This window comes from Bos taurus, chromosome 24 (genome assembly GCF_002263795.3).
Source record: "Bos taurus isolate L1 Dominette 01449 registration number 42190680 breed Hereford chromosome 24, ARS-UCD2.0, whole genome shotgun sequence".
NCBI lineage: Eukaryota > Metazoa > Chordata > Mammalia > Artiodactyla > Bovidae > Bos > Bos taurus.
In genome coordinates this window covers 49,963,359-49,977,344 of record NC_037351.1, presented here as the reverse complement: position 1 = coordinate 49,977,344, position 13,986 = coordinate 49,963,359, and the positions used below count along the sequence as shown (strand labels likewise).

At 44.3% G+C, this 13,986-nt stretch overlaps 1 protein-coding gene across 2 annotated transcripts in view; it reads right to left on the bottom strand.

Moving 5' to 3' along the window:
- Window positions 1-13,256, bottom strand: part of SKA1 (spindle and kinetochore associated complex subunit 1) — a 30,995-nt gene extending 17,739 nt beyond the window's left edge. For both annotated transcript variants that reach the window (XM_024984203.2, XM_005224135.5), the window contains exon 1: window positions 12,555-13,256. The gene's annotated coding sequence lies outside the window, so the exon portion shown is untranslated. The remainder of the gene's footprint in view (window positions 1-12,554) is intronic.
- Between the last annotated feature and the right edge of the window lie 730 nt (window positions 13,257-13,986).

The window sequence follows — 13,986 nt, the reverse complement described above, 5'->3', positions numbered from 1 at the left end:
TAGCAACATTTATGAGACAATGGGGACAGGGAGATATAAAACAAAACAAAAACCTGTCTTCTTCAGAGTTATGACAACATATATCCAAGAGGAAAAAAAGATGAAAAGAGCAAGATGTAAGAAATTTCTGGACTGTTCCTTGCAAGAAATATGAGCAAAAGTCATGTGAACTCTAGTCTTCAGGGGAAAATAATAACAACAATAACATCAGTTAACATTATGGGGTACTTATTCTAATTCAGGCATTTTACATATATTATCCTATTTAACCTTTGTACTAAATGTATGAATATTTAGATTATGATCTGCACTTTACAGATGAGGAAACAGAGGCTTATAATTAAGTAACTTGCCCAAGTCAATAGATGGCAAAATGGGACCCTGACCTCAGAACTGGTCCTCTTTCCCATGATGCTCTGCTGCTCCCCAGGAGCCAGGGGTCATTTGCTCCCATGTTTTGTGATTCTGAACCTATAGACTTCCATCATCATTTAATTCCCTCATGACATATCACCCCATGAACAATTTTAAATTAGTTATGAATTCCAAGCTTTTCATACCCAATTGACTCTGACAGAAAAGACTTTACTTATATGTTTTGTACTTCTCTGTGTCTTTCTCTTGCAGTTAGGTGTCAAGCTTAACCTCCAGAAGTCCCTAAATCAGAATTAATGAAAGTCTTCACTGTAGAATAAAGATCACAGATTTTTTTAAGCAATAGAACTCTGCATTTCTAGGCAGCTTGGGAAATATTTATTCCAGTGACTAGCGACCAATTGGTCCAGGAAGTCTGGGGACATAGCTTTCATAGCTTTCTGCTGATGGGTCTTCCTTTCAGAAGAGGGAAGGCCCACTGTAATAGATGGACTGTGTTCTGAGATGCCTCATTGATCACGCAGGATAGTCTGAACTTTTAAGGAGTTATTACACCCGAGGCAGATTATGTTTTTACATTTCCTACTAAACTACATTCCTTTGACTTCCCTTTGGTATTTATTTATCTATCTATGGCTGCCCAACGTGGTTTGCAGCATCTTAGTTCCTCAACCAAGGACTGAACCCCAGGCCCACGGCAGTGAAAGCATCAAGTCCTAACACTGGACCACCAGGCAGGGAATTCCCTTTTGGTTTGTTTTTAAAAGCCATTTTCAACTGACAAGATTAAAATCCAAAGCATGTACTTGTCATACAGATCTCACAGGGATTATTCCTCAATTCTCATCATTTGTCATAGCAGCTGAGGTCATCCCAGAAAATCAAACTTCTCACTTTTACAGTGTTTCAAACCCTAAAATGAGTTATACCTGGGGGAGATTTTTTTAAACCAGAGGAGAGAGGAGAAAGAAAAAAGCATACACTTTCACGCTAGTGTTCTTTCTTTATTGAGTCTTTATCCTATGTATAATTTTTTAATTTTACAGTCAAGCCCCAGTTTCTGTGCCTCCAGGCTGCTCTTAACAAAGGCCCAGGGGTAAGTGATAGTGATAGCAAAAAACAGGGAAGCCTGGCGTGCTGCAGTCCGTGGAGTCCCAAAGGGCCGGACGTGACTTAGCGACTGAACAACAACAGAAAGTATGCGGCATCTTTAGAGGCAGGAAAGGAAAGTCCCTGGCAGGAAAACCTCTCTCTCTCTCCTTCCTTTACTCTCTCTCTCTCTCCCACCTCCCATATGTAAAATTGCACCCAATAGTAAGACAAGGAAGATAGAAAACAGAAACATCAGGAGACCTTTTCTTAGTCCCAGCTCAGTCATTAACTGGCTCTGGGAACTTGAGAAATGAATGACTTCTGAGATCACATCCAGCTCAAAGAACTAGATATTTTCCTCCAAAAATGTTTCTCTCTTCCTGTAACTTGCTTTTTAAATATAAATATGACTAGGTAGAGGATAATAGACTTTTAGGTTAGAAAAGAGAACTAAGATTGCCTCATGGATTTTCCTTTCCCTATTACTTAACAAATGTACCTCAAATAAGTTTGTTTTTTTTTTTTTTAGAGTCCTTTCCAAAAAATCACTAATAATTGTCAACAAGGAAAAGGAGATAATGAAAGGTAATAAACTTAAAAAACTGATGTCAAGGAGGAAAACAAGATTCTGGAGCAGAGAGGAGAAGCAGAGAATGGCCCAGCTCCTACCACCACCACCACCCCTGAAATCATATTGGAGACTCCACACATCTGAGATTTGAAGGAAATCTGAAGATTAACAACTAAAGGATAATCTTTATTTTTTCTGTCTTCTTGCCCATTGCTCTCTCTCTAACTGGGTCTAGTTTCCCATTGGAAAATGATCCAAAGGTTGAGAATATTCTCCAAAACAGTGGATTATTACTTGAAACTGTGAAAAGCGGAACCCTGGTTTAGAGTATCTAACAGTGAGAGAAAATGAAAGAAAAAAGGAGAAAGGAAGGTAAGAAAGGAAGAAATCATGCAAAGACTGATAAGGAAAATGATCTACCGGAATATATATTTAAAGGAATAGCAAGAAATTTTATATCTATGTGAATTGTATACATATTAATTAATTAAAGGTAAGACCTCATGGAAAAGAGAATGAATATAAACAAAAGAAAAAGATGTAAGGAGAGCATTAGACTTATAAATTGAGGCTCCAAACAACAGCATTACAGAACTAGTATATTGAAGTATAATATAAATAGCAAGAAATAGAAAAGACATCATTGAAAGTCAAGTTAAAAGAAAAGCTTAAGATGATTACAGTACATGCAGTTGAAAAAGAAAAGAACGAAAGTAAATACAAAGTCCACAAAATAGAGGATAGAAATGATTCAACATGAGGGTAATTGGTGTCCCATATGTAAAATGCGCGAAAAATGGATCAGAAGACTACAAAAGATGTAATAAAGGTGCTTACCTAAAGGGGGAAAAAGTTAAGCCTCCAGATTCCATTTGAGTCAAATTTATTAAGATATACTCCACAACTAGAAATAGTCAAATTATTCAACTTTAAATATAAAGAGTTCTTTAAGCATTAAGGTGAAAAGCAAATTGGCTACAAGAAAGGAAAATGTCAAGGTGCATCAAATAACCGCACTTAACTTTTTACATTGTATCAGTCAATATCCTGGCAAGAATCAGAAGGAAAAGCCGAATTGGATAATTGGAGGAGAATTAATAAAAAGGGCTGTCCACATTGTGCAGTCAGAGATTATAGAAGGTAACAAATGATGGTGAGTTTCCCTGGGGTTTACAACCTCAAGGACCAGTTAGTACCTCTAAGCACAAAGACTAACGGTCATGTGAGCCTGGGGTGGTAGCCGTGTGAAGGGGTGACCTGGCAGGAGCTGTGGCCTCTGGTTAGGTTCAGAGCATCCCTGTGCAGCAGGAAGGAAGCTGAGAGAGTAAGTACCTGCTTCCCCTCTCCTTCTACCTGTGGATCTTCCCACTGCCATTGACTAAGTCAGAAGGCAAAGGAAATTCTTGAAGCAGTTCATATAGGTCAGGTCACCTGGCTCCAGGGCTGGATGGAAAACCATGGAGAGTGGATACTGAGGGACAAGCAGAAGGCAGCCAGGACACACATTTAGATTATGGCACTCGCATACTGACATGCTTTGTGAATTTCATAAAATATTTCTTAGAACAGGCATCAATATTTACATATAAATATTTGAAATCAACTACTATAATAAGTTACATAACTATTTTATTTGACAGATGCTTTTCCCAAAGCTTTTAAAACACTTAATAGATACTATTATATTGATACTGACAAAGTGGGCAGTTGTCCAGTTCTTGAACTGGAGAAGAGTAAGGCTTACCAAATTTTCCAGGATCAATTAATTGTGGAAATAGCTGCCAGTCAGATCTCATAATAGGTCAAATGAAAGCCAGGAAAGACTGTTTGGGTATCATTTATATCAAGGTGTTCATTTTGCTGAATACATTCTCATTTCCTGGCACTAAGGTGTTTTTCTTGCTTACCTTCTGAAAGTTCTTTTCCTTAAGAAAAACTTAGCAATGAAAAGGAAAACACAGTTAGAATTTCATTTTATTAACTGTCATTATGATGTCCAAGTCTATGTGACGCAGTAATTTCCACGTTTTGGGTAACTTCTGTCTGTGTGGACGCAACCAAACATACTGAAGTACATTTAGTGTAGCAGGTATGTTTACAAATCTTGTGGAAGCTTTGTGTGTGCATGCTAAGTCGCTTTAGTCATGTTCGATTCTTTGCGACCCCATGGAGCCTGCCAGGCTCCTCTGTCCATGGGATTTCTCAGGCAAGAATACTGGAGTGGGCTGCCATAATCCTGGGGATCTTCCCGACCCAGGGATCGAACCCACATCTCTTGTGTCTCCTGCATTGGCAAGTGGGTTCTTTACCACTAGTATCACCTGGAAGCCCATGTAAGCCTTATTTAAAGCTAAATTAATAATAGTTCATGGCTTCCCTGGTGGCTCAGTGGTAAAGAATCTACCTGCAATGTGGGAGACCCAGGTTTGATCCCTGGATGGGGCAGATCCCCTGGAGGAGGAAGTGGCAACCCACTCCAGTATTCTTGCCTGGAGAATTCCATGGACAGAGGAGTCTGGCAGGCTACAGTCCATGGGGTCACAAAGAGTTGGACACGACTGAGCAAGTGATACTTTCATGCATTTCAAAGGTGCTTTTAATAAATTGCAAGATTTTCCATCATTGCCTCAAAGATTTATCAGAAATCAGAACACATTTAGGATTTACTGTATCCCCCCCAAACCTCCAGATAAACTTTCTGGATAATCTAGAAAATGGTCAGATTGCATCAGAAATCTCTCATGATGCATCATGATACTGTTGTAGGAGAGTCAACAAACCCAAGCCCAGCACCTTTACCCTCCCAATTACTATTGATGTTTGAGACCCTGAGGCCTTCAGGAATTTGAGCCGCAGTTGAAGGCTCCCCGCCGTGTTCACAGTGAGCAACACAATCCCGCCAGCCCACGTGTGCCTGCACCATGAGCGCCTGGTGCAAAGCTCAGCCCTCCGCCATCCGCCGCTTAGCCATTGTGCACATTCTGCAATCGAGTGGCTCTGCTCCCCTTCCCCACATACCAGTGAAGCTGCTCCCAGGACCTCACTAGCCCAGGCTTTCCCCTTGGCCTTTTCCCTCGTATCCAGCATGGGTCCCTCTACCATGTCCTTCACCTCAATGCCCGGGCCCAGCTTTTCACCTCCCCTCCCCACTCCTGAAGTCAGAAGGCAAAGGAAACTCTTGACGCAGTTCCTATAGGTCAGGCCATCTGGCTCCGGGGCTGGATGGAAAACCATGGAGAGTGGGTATTGAGGGGCAGGCAGAAGGCAACCAGGACATACGGTTACATTATGGCACTCGCTTATGCATTTCTGCACTATCCACCCCATTGTTTGTCTGGCCCAGATCTCTTCACCATCATTATGCTCCATGAGTCTTGCCCTGCTGTAGTCCTGCCCCTTCTATTCTACCCTGAATCCCGGCCATCCACGGCAGCTTTGGGTTTGGTAACAGCATTCTCCTTCCTATCATTTGACTCACGCTTGTCATTGGTTACAAAAGTAGATTCAGAATCGTGATTCGGCCAACCGGAGGGCAGCCAAGTCAGGGAGGCAGGGATGAGGTCAGGACTGAGTGTGGTGATTGAGATGGGTCTCCAGGCTGCCCTGCTGAAATGCTGAAGTTGATGCCCGAGTCCACCCTTGACCTAGGCCCTGCCTGCCCCTCAGCTTCATCTCCCAGCACCTCTTGCTCGTAGGGACGCACCTGGGCCCCGGGGCATGGCCCCTGCCAAGACACGCACAGACCCTGCCAGCGCCTCCCTGTGGTTCATCCCCTCTGTGTCTTTGCTCACAATGAATACGTCCCTCTTTATTTTCCATATCAATCATTTTTATTCATTTTTTAAAAAACTCAACCAAATCAAAGTTTTACCTAAAATACGGTATTTTTTTGCCTTCTTCAAAGACAGGCTTTCTCTTTATCGAAATGCTGGTTGGAAGGCTCCCATGCCACATGGCCACTAGATGGCAGGGCAGCACCATTCACGGAAACTCAGACCCCTGTGGCCACAGATGCGCAGTCCACCTGCTCTGAAAGTTGATGAAATTAAACTTCAATATCTCCTTTGTTAAGCTTCCCTGGTAGCTCAGACGGTAAAAGCGTCCGCTTGCAAAGCGGGAGACCCGGGTTCAATCCCTGGGTTTGGAAGAGCCCCTGGAGAGGGAAATGGCAACCCACTCCAGTACTCTTGCCTGGAAAATTCCATGGATGGAGGAGCTTTGTAGGCTACAGTCCATGGGGTCGCAAAGAGTGGGACACGACTGAGTAAGGGCTTCCCAAGTGGCTCGATGGTAAAGACCACCTGCCAATGCAGGGGGCGCAGGTTTGATCCCTGAGTTGGGAAGATCTCCTGGAGGAGGAAATGACAATCCATTTCAGTATTCTCACAGGGGAAATCCCCTTGGACAAAGGAGCCTGGTGGGCTACAGTCCATGGGGTCACAAAGAGTCGTACATGACTGAGCATGCACGCATCATCTTCTTTGCTAGCACTTGTTTTTTCTATTATAAAAGAAGCACATGTTTTTAATTGAAAATTTGAACACAGAAAAGGACAAAGAATAAAATGAAAATGCTCATTATTCCACCTGTCAAAAATAAACATAGGGTCCAGGTGCTGCTCCTAGAATAAAAGGGGTAAATGTAAACCATTTCTAGTATTCTCTGTAAATACCCCCTGCTCAGAGTTTTCTCTTCCCTCACTCACTATGAGTTCCACCCATACCTAACCATAATCCCAACTCCAACCCAACCTTAATCCCCAAAACACAATCTCCCCTTTAAATGTATAATGGCTACTTTAAAAAATTTGTTAGCACTCTTAGATGTAAAGCTACGTTCACCATTCACAGTGTCCACCGTGGAAATCAGATCTTATGACAACCGCAGCACCAGGTAACGATCGTTGCAAAACTGATAACCTGTCGTTTTTAAATATAGGTAAAGCACTGACATCTGAAAAAATGTCACAGAGAAATTAGACTTTGGTGAAATGTCTGTTCAAATCTGTTGCCTGTAGGGCTTCTCTGGTGGTCTGGTGGTCCGGTGGCTAAGAATCCACCTTGCGGTGCAGGGGACGCTAGTTCGATCCCTGGTCAGGGAAGATCTCATATGATGCGGGCCAACTAGGCCCGAGCACCACAACTCCTGAGCCCAAGGGCCTAGAGCCTGTGGAGCACAGGCTCTCCACACCAAGAGAAGCCCCCGCAATGGGAGGCCCGTGCACCACAGCTAGAGAGTAGAGCCCGCTTGCCGAAACTAGACAAAGCCCACACACAGCAACGAACACCCAGCACGGCCAAAAAAAAAAAAAACCTGTTGCTTATATTTTAAGATTGGATTGTTTAGTTTTTCTTATTATTGAGTTTCGAAAGTTCCTATACATTTTAGATAGATGTCCTTTTTTGGATATGTGTTTCTCAAATATATATATTTCCCAGCTTTTGTCTTGCCTTTTCATTCTCTGAACCATTTGCTCTGTATCATTCACAGAGCACCCACTCCAGTACTCTTGCCTGGAAAATCCCATGGACGGAGGAGCCTGGTAGGCTGCAGTCCATGGGGTCGCGAAGAGTCGGACATGACTGAGCGACTTGACTTTCACTTTTCACTTTCATGCATTGGAGAAGGAAATGGCAACCCACTCCAGTGTTCTTGCCTGGAGAATCCCCGGGACGGCGGAGCCTGGTGGGCTGCCATCTATGGGGTCGCACAGAGTCAGACACGACTGAAGCGACTTAGTAGCAGCAGCAGCATTCACAGAGCAAAAGTTTTTAATTTTTATGAATTCCAGCTTATCTAATTTTTATTTAATGGATCACACTTGATGTCATGTCTAGGAACTGTTCACTGAACTGCAGGTCATGAAGATTTTTCTCCCATGTTTCTCCTGTGTTTTCTCTAGAAGCTTTATAGTTCCATGTTTTACATTCAAATATATGGTAAATTTTCAGTAACTTTTTGTATACAGTGTGAGGTTGGGGTTGGAGTTCTCTCAGTCTTTACAGGTGGGTGTTCAATTGTTCCAAAATTATTTGTTGAAAATACTATCTCTTCTCCATTAAACTGTGTTTGTAACTTTGTAAAAAGTCAATTGGTCATATTTGAGTGAATCTATTTCTGGGCTTTCTATTCTGTTGCATGATGCCTATCCCTTCACTAATACCATACTGCCTTGATCACTGAAGTTTCATATTTTAAAGTGAAGTTGTGTGAACCCACCAAATTTCTTCTTCTTTTAAAAATTATTTTAGGTATTCTAGTTCCTAAGTTTCTATAAAAATTTAAAATCAACTTGTGTATATATACACTGAAAATTCTGCTGATATTCTGAATGGAATTGTGTAAAGTCTGTCACTCAACTTTGGAATGCTGCTGCTGCTGCTGCGTCACTTCAGTTGTGTCCGACTCTGTGCGACCCCATAGACAGCAGCCCACCAGGCTCCACCATTCCTGGGATTCTCCAGGCAAGAACACTGGAGTGGGTTGCCATTTCCTTCTCCAATCATTGAAAGTGAAAAGTGAAAGTGAAGTTACTCAGTTGTGTCTGACTCTTAGCAACCTCATGGACTGCAGCCTACCAGGCTCCTCCGTCCATGGGATTTTCCAGACAAGAGTACTGGAGTGGAGTGCCATTGCCTTCTCTGAACTTTGGAATGACTGACATCTTAAACATATTTAATCATCTAATCCATATACCTGACATGTCTCACCATTTAACTATATTTCTTTTATTTTTCCATTAGTGTTTTGTAGATTTCTGCATACAGACACAGCACAGTATTTTGTTAGATTTATACCTACGTTTCATTATTTTGAAGTTATTTAAATGGTATTATTTGAATTTTTCTGGTTTCAAGGTAGTGTGATGTTCATATGGACATATGATTCACTTTGTCTATTGACCCTTTATCTTGCAGCATAACTAAGTATTTGTAAGTTCTGGGCGCTTTTTTCTTTTAAGTTTTTCTTTTTTAATTTCTATGTAGAAAATCAGGTTGTTTGAGAATAGGGGAAGTTTCGTTTCCTCTGTTCCAATCTGTATGCCTTTTGCTTCTTTCTCTTGTCTCATTTTACTGAGTAGAGTATGATGTGTAACAAGAGAGGGGAGAGCAAATGCTGAACAAGTGATATCTGTTGCCTAGCAGCAACAGTTCCAGGGTGTGTGTCCTGCGTGGTTTGCAGGTGTCAGGGTAGCAGAGAAAGACACGCCTCACATAGGTGCTGAACGGAACACTGCTTTCCTCACATAGAGAAGAGACAGAGGAAGGCCAGCTCCAACAGTTGAGTGTCTGTCCCTCATGGTCAGCAGGGACACAGGAAACCGCTGACACAAGAAGATGGTCTGCACACCCCCTCTTGTGCTGCAGCTGAAGGACCCCTTTACCTCCCCTCCAAGAACAGACATAGCAATGGGGTTAGCTAGGTGCTGTAGGACACACACCCATAAGCAGAACAGAGAAGTACACGTTAAGTCTGGATCAGGGGAAGATATTCACAAAGCGATATGCCTAGCTCAGCCTGTGAGGGCTCTTCGTCTCTTTGCTAAGAAACGTTCCAGACCCAAGGTCACTCTTATGCAACTGTACAAGGGGCAAGAAGCTGCACTAGACTGCCTTTCCCAACAGTAGACAACCTTACATTGCTCCCAGTCGTAAGGAGAAAGCATTCAGTCATTCACTATTTAAGTATGATGTCAGCTATAGGCTTTTTAATGGATGCACTTTATCACATTAAAAAGTTGATCTTGTACCACACATCTTGCAACTTTGGTTAAATTGTTTATTAGATCTCATAGCTTATTTTTGTGAATTCTTTGGGATTTTCTTTTTTTAATACTCCATTTTTTTATACTCCATTAATTTTTAATGGAGTATAGTTAACTTACAATGTTGTGTTAGTTTCTGCTGTACAGCAAAGTGAATCAGTAGTTTGTTGTTTAGTTGCTAAGTCATGTCCAACTGTTTTATGACTCCATGGACTGTAGTCTGCCAGGATCTCTGTCTGTGGGGGCGAAAATACCGGAATGGGTTGTCATTTCCTTCTCCAGGGGCTCTTCCTGACCCAGGATCGAGTCTCTACCTGCACTGGCAGGCATAGTCCTTACCCCTAGCACCACCTGGGAAGCCCACAGCTTGGCGTTGCCCACTCTGAGGTCTGAACTCAGGACCTTCAGATTCTAAGACTGACATGCTGCAGGCAACTTAATGGTAGAAAAATAGTCCTCTTCTCCCATATTTATCAAATCAAGGAAAACATTCATGAAATCAAAACAATAACCTTTGATTTGCCATTCTTCTTTGTAGTATTACAAGTGATTTTTCAAAACATCCTTTATATAATGAGCAAATATATACATATTGTAAATTCATAAAGATTACATAATACATTTGAAAGAAACTGAAAGTCGCTGCCGACTCTTTGCGACTCCATGGACTGAATTCTCTAGGCCAGAACACTGGAGTGGGTAGCCTTTCCCTTCTCCAGGGGATCTTCCCAACCCAGGGATCAAACCCAGGTCTCGTGCATTGCATGCAGGTTCTTTACCAGCTGAGCCACAAGGGAAGCCCAAAAATACTGGAGTGGGCAGCCTATCCCTTCTCCAGCAGACCTTCCTGACCCAGGAATCAAACCGGGGTTTCCTGCACTGTAGGCAGATTCTTTACCAAGTGAGCTTTCAGGGAAGCCCCTATGAATATATGTATAACATATAATTTTATATATTATATGTATAATATATAATTTTATATATTATATAAAGGAAAATCCTTCACATAATGAGCAAATGTAAACACATATTATAAATTCATAAAGATTACATAACACATTTAAGAACAAAAAATACAACATTTTATAGGCATATTTGTTTTTTGAAATGTAAACAAAAACACTGTCCATACTAAGGTAAAACACTAAAAAATTATTTCAAACAATTTCAAAAACATTGCACAAGAATTTGGGGGGGCAGTTCTTTGTTTTGTTATCACACAGTTCCCTCCTATGCTTGAAACCCAAAGAATGTTGGGACAATTACAGTTTCTAAAATAGCACAAAACAGAGCCATAACACGGTAGCCTACCATAAGCATTCTGAAAATTGCAAACATTGGTTTTATCTTCCTAAATCATCAGGAGGAGGAAAGGGTAATTTGGGGACACAGGAAGAAAACAAAGTCATATCACAATACTAGGGAAAAAAAAAAAAAACAATTTGGCAAGTAGTGGTGATAACTTCTACTTCAGTTGTGGTGTGAAAGGCCATGGCTGGGAGAGAACAATTGTCACACAGCGGCCTCCAGCAGATCGCCCGATGCCGGAAAGATTTCTCTATCCTAGTACTGAAGACCCACAAAGGCAATGAGGATACAGGCTGACAAACAGTTGGATACCTGAGAAAGCAGTCTCAGGTCCTCTGGCTGTTACAGGAAACACGGATTGAAACTGCCCACCCTGGCCAGGCATAACAGTAACCATTTGCAGGAGTTACTTTATGACAGGAGATCCTGGTAAGGAATACGCAACTAACAAGCCACCACCAACAGGAAGAATTCAGGAAAGGTCAAAAGGAGACAGGAGACACCAGTCCGCCTGTCCTACCAACCTCCCAGAAACCTTCTGGCTAGACTCCATTGTGCCTGAGTGATGTGCATGCCACCAGAAAGGACCCTGAGTCAGAATGATTGGCCAAACAACCCGAAACTAATCTCATCACCATAAAACCTGAGACTGCGAACCACAAGGCAGAGCGATCTTCCTGGGTTTCCCCACCCTCCTGCTTTCCACCTGGGCGCCCCTTTCCAGTAAAGTTTCTCGCTTGGTCAGCACGTGTGTCTCCTTGGACAATTCATTTCCAAGTGTTAGACAAGAGCCCAGCCTGGGCCCTGGAGGGCAAACTCCCTTCCTGCAACACATCCAGGTGAGCCCTGTTCCTGACGAGCTGCAAACCCCAGCCTGCCAAAGCAGCGGGTTTTCTCAGACTCCTGCTCCTCCTGGTGTCACTTCCCAGGGGCCTATGATACACTTTCTGGCTTACTGAGGGTGACCCAGTTCCCAGGCAGCATGCTCTTCATGCCGCCTGTCCCCGGACATGAACTGGCTGAACCAGGGCTCTGTGATCTGGCTCTTCCTAGGTAGAGGTAAAGGGCTGAGTCCTTGAGGAGGAAGAGAGTGGTTTGACCGTGGGCTCCTGTCTTATGGCACCAATCTTGTGACTTTATTAAATTAACATTTGTTAAGTGGAGTATAGGGCTTTCTGGGTAGCTCAAACAGTAAAGAATGCCCATATTGTGGGAGATGACTGGGTTGGGAAGATCCCCTGGAGAAAGGCATGGCAATCCACTCCAGTATTCTTTCCTGGAGAATCCCATGGACAGAGGAGCCTGGTGGGCTACAGTCCATGGGGTCGCAAAGAGTCAGACACAACTGAATGACTAACGCATACACACTCAAGTGGAGTACAGGAGCAGGATGGTGGCAACAGGACCACAAGAGTAATTAAAATAGATAAGCTTATTACTCACGGGTCCTGGAGAAAGTACACTTCGTCTCTCCAGTGGTCTTCAAGTCAAGACAGGGTGCAGAGAGGCCGGATGCCTTTATCATAAGGGTCCCTGGGGGCAGTGCTTTGGGCTTCCTAGGATAGGGTCCCAGTGATCCATTCAGACCAGAGTAAGCCACAGAAGGTCTATCTAAGGGGGTGCATAAGACATCCAGGCGCTGGGATGCAGGAGAGACTGTGGATCACAAGAGCTGTTGGGGAAGCCATTTCAGGAACTTATGTTTGCTTGTGACTCCGTAGTGGCCACAGAGGGTGCATGCTTGCATGAGGGGGTTGGTGTCAGTTTAAGGTCTCTGCAAACCGCTTGGCCAAACAAAATGGACGAGGAGGCAGCAATACCCAGGAGTAGCTTAGTTACATTCTCCGTATGTCGACACGGGTTTCCCCGTGGGAGTGAAGGCCGCCCGGCAGCCGCCTTCAGACCCGGCCAGAAGGCGCAGGGGCCCCACCCCGTCCCCGGGGCACGGCTGAGAGTCACCCTGGCGGTGGGTAGCTCACCCTGGCGGTGGGTAGCGTGTAGCGAAGTCCCCCCAGGGGAGTGCCGGGCTCTGGGACAGCACGGGCCTCTTGTTGCTGAGCTGAGGCCCCTCCAGCTCCTGGCGCGCCCTGATCGCCGAGGGACGCAGGATTTCCATTATGAAAACCCACCCTCCCAAGAACGGGTTCCGAGGTTGGACGACTGCACAGGGCGGACGGATCTCACGCGGGACTCGACTTCCGGGGCTACTTGGCGGGATGAGGAGCTCTAGGAGTGCCTGGGGTCTCCGGTTGGGGCCCCTGCCGCCGATGCCAAAGCCGCGGCAGCAGCAGGCAGCAGAAGGGACCCGGCGCGGGCGGGGCCGCGGCTGCTGCGGGAGGCGGCGGAGGGGCCATGGCCACTACCATAACCTCGCTCTCCTTCGCCTGATCTGGAGGGGCACTCCTGCACCCTCCCGCCCCCCCCCCCCCCCATTTTAAGCCAGTACAATAACAAAAATCATAAAAGTCTTCCCGACGTGCTAAGAAAGCCTGAACTGTGCACTCTTAGGATCAGATGGCATGTAACCAACCCTTTATTCCCATTATAAGATACAACTAGCTGTATAAATTAGAGTTGTGTTTTGACCTTCAACTTTTCCAAGAGGAAAGGCATACTACATAGTTTGCCTTCCGAGCAGAAACTGGAAAATATCCAGAGAGGTGGAGTAGAGAATCTCGAAGCCTCAACCGAGAGGAAGTAGCTAGTTTGGGCGTCCTACGTTGCCATGGTCACGCTGCCCACTTCGGGCCAGGTGCAAACCGCGCGGAGTGGGTAGCCCAGGGCAACCAGAGCGCCGCTCCTGGAAGCACTCCTCCCTAGCCGCTGCGATTTGAGGCATCCTGCCAAGGCGGCTGAAGGTACCCGGGACTCTGAA